We start from the raw sequence: 3,413 nt of genomic DNA, 5'->3' as shown, positions 1-3,413 counted from the left end.
TTGTGGATTCTTGCCCTCACAAGGGTTGGCCTTCTCTCCTCTGTATTTTTTTCAGGCAATCTCTCGATCTGTCTGGGAATGATTTCTCTCGGCTTCGCCTCGCCTCCTTGTTCTTTCTCCATCTCAGTGTATAAGTATATGCGTGGATGTGCGTGTATCCGGTGGTCCTCTCTCTCTGGTAGAATTGGGTATTTACAGATTTCAAGGTGAAGGAACTCTTTTTACCAATGATTGCAATGATGGGCGGCATTAATTTCCCTACTCTGTTGTGCTGTTTAAAGGTCACCGAAAGTTCAATGTACTTGTAACAGTATGGTTTTTAACGACTTGTCAACTAAATTCAAAATCGACTGTTATCAGCTTTATGTCCCATCATGATTTATTATGTTATCGCCTTGATGCGAGGTTTTTATGCGATCACTTTTTAAGCAACTTCTCACGATCGCATGACTTGTGATCGCAACTTCAAGCGTGCTGTCGCATTGTGCCCCTGAATTGCAATTTCATATACGCCATCACATTGTACCTGCACAGAATAGGAAAATTAACTGCTTTCATGCGATGATCACTCGCGATCGCAATTCCTTTTAGTTTGGCATTTTTAGACATGATATTACCTATTTTACCATCACTTTCTCTCATTGTTTTACTAATTTGAGCTGTAATAACGTGTATTTCTACCAGTTATCATGCGGCGCTAAGCGATGCACTAAACGGAAGGCTTGATAATGAACAATAGCGAGAAGGCTTGATGTCAAGCGAAAGAAAGAGATTAGCTAAATGATGGAGCTGTGCAATGAAGTGCAAGAGCTGTATGCTGGACTAAACGATGGGCCAAGTGCTTATGCGGTGCTGAGGCTTCCATTACGCATGCCTGATGAATTCACCCAGATAAGTGGCTAAACCGAGAGGAAGTTGAGCTTGAGTTAGTAGGAGCTGGACGAATAGAGTTTCATGCAAAAAATATTTATGCATGAGGAAGACAACTCAAACTTCATGCAAGTAGGTGAGTGGCATGGAAGTAGGTGAATGGCAAGGAAATAGGTGGTGGAAAAGTTTGGTGCAAACACTCTAAAAGTTTCTAAAGAAAGAGGTGTTATGCGCTGAAGGATTGGTAAGATGAGAAGGATCAGTTCCTTTGGCCTATAAATACCACCACAAGGTGTCTCATCAGTTCTACCGAAATCCTCTTGAGAAACATTAGGAAAAGTGTTTGAGAGAAATTTTGGAGATAGTTATGTGTTGATTAAGAAATTCCAAGAGGAGGAGATATTGTCGGACAGTGAGGTCTGGAAGCAGCATCAACTTGGGACGTAGAGTTCTCCTAGGCTTCTCGTGCATTTTGATTGATTCTAAAGCCACCTGAAAGATGAGAGAATCTCATTTTTAAAGTAAGGCTGCTGGGGAAGAAGCTCCAAGGAATCAGGCTAGAGAGTGAGTAAAAAATAGAAGGGTCGTACTCTTGGGTAAGCTTGGGCCAGTTGTGATGTTTTGAGGATTACGGCCAAACCACGAAGAGTTCTAAGCTAAATTGTTAAGGTAGCTTCCTGAGATATTTTAGAACATGTTTGTAGAAGGAAGTATATCAGATTAAGGCTTGGAACTATGAGTAATTGGAGCTTAAAGTTGAATATGGAATTTAGGGTTCAAAAGGGAGCCCGAGAAGACCAAGGAACTTCTAAATAGGAAGGTTCCTACTCGACTAAGGTGAGTGGTGATTTCCTTTAAGTTTTAAGCATATCTTATAGAATATATTATATGCTTATATTGTGAATGAGTAAATAGCATGGGAATGAGAATATGTAATCGAGATGGTCAGAGGGTCAATAGACCTTGTTCCTGAGCCCGATAGAAGAATCTAACAGGATGGTTAGGGAACCAAAAGGTCTACTTCCTGAGCTTGTGAGGGGAAACTCGTATGGGATGGTCAGTGGGCCGGCAGGCCTAGCTTCTGAGCTCGTAAGCAAGGAGCTATGTGCACATAGAAGACATAGGAAACAAAGGGAACGCAAGAGAGTAAGCGTTTATGACTTGTATCAGTTGAATTAGCTACCATGTGTGTAGGTAGAGTTTAAGAACAGACTCATTTTGAGTAGTATCAGTTTAACTATCTACCGTGTATGTAGATAGAGTTAGATCATACTCATTCAAGGCTGAGGTTTGGTTGTAATCTCGTATTTGTGATATGCTTGTATTTTTATGAGTTGAAATAAACTCTAGAAATTGCTTACCACTCACCGAGCTTCATGAAGCTCATACTTTTCTTTCATGTTTTTCTTCCCAGGTAGCGAAAGGTGACGAGTTCCAAGGTGCTGCTAAGGTTAAGGTCTGCCATAGCCACAGTCAAACTTTCGGTTTTTAGAGTTGTTGTTGTAAACTTGTATTAAGCCTGAAAGTTGTATAAATGTTACACTATTTATAATAAAATGAGTTTAGTCAAACAGTTGTTTATATCCTTGGCTTAAAGTTTCATTGAGAGTTATGAAGGTTCAGATGGGCAGTAGGTATCACAAAAGGTTGGTATCTGCAGTCCTTCACGCCTCCCCTCGGGCTCAGGAGGCGGGCTCGGGGTGGGGTGTGATAGATTGAAGTCGGAAGAGTTTGGAAACGGTGTAAGGATTAAGGAAGTAGAGTAGAATGATAGGGTTCAAGCCATTCAGAACTTTGATCCGTCATCTTCTCACAATGCAACACTAGGGATCTGTAAATCCATAGAAAGAGAGAAAGGAGAGAAGGAGAAGAGGGAACGCTTAGCTAGGTTTGGATGAATGATGGTTTACGTTTTCCCACAAAAAAAATTTAGCATTTTTATGATTTCCCCCCAATATTTTTTTTTCAATTTCCCCCCAATTTTTTAGCCAGTTTTTGCCTTTTTTTTCATGGCCTTTAATAGCTTATTTTATAAAATGGTATCTTTGAAGGCTATAAAAAACAATATTTCTTGTAGTGAGTATTCATATAATAGCCATGGATCTTTAGTATATTGGATTTAGTCTTTACAAGTACAATTTACATATTCAACAACAGTTTTATGGAATAAACCTCGGTAACATAATTGATAGTAGAATATGTTTAATATTACAAACTGTGAGTTTTAGGACATACAACCCAACAAACTCCCACTTGGACTAAAACTCCAGTGGATTTTACATATATACAAATATTTATACAACGTTGAGTAATGAGAGAATAAATACAATAAACTAGGGCATCAGATACCCAATATTTCTCCCACTTGCCCTAGTTCTATCTATCTTGCAGTCCTAGTCCCACTAGGTGACCCTCGAACACTTTAGCCAAGAGGATCACTATAAACATATCAATATACAGTGGACTTCTTAACTGTCAATATCAAATATTAGTGGCTTAAGGTTCGACTAAACTCATGCTATGGGTATTTGTCACATAACCCT

The sequence above is a fragment of the Benincasa hispida genome, chromosome 9 (genome assembly GCF_027475165.1).
Source record: "Benincasa hispida cultivar pf3 chromosome 9, pf3_genome.v1.1, whole genome shotgun sequence".
NCBI lineage: Eukaryota > Viridiplantae > Streptophyta > Magnoliopsida > Cucurbitales > Cucurbitaceae > Benincasa > Benincasa hispida.
This window is presented reverse-complemented; position numbering follows the sequence as displayed.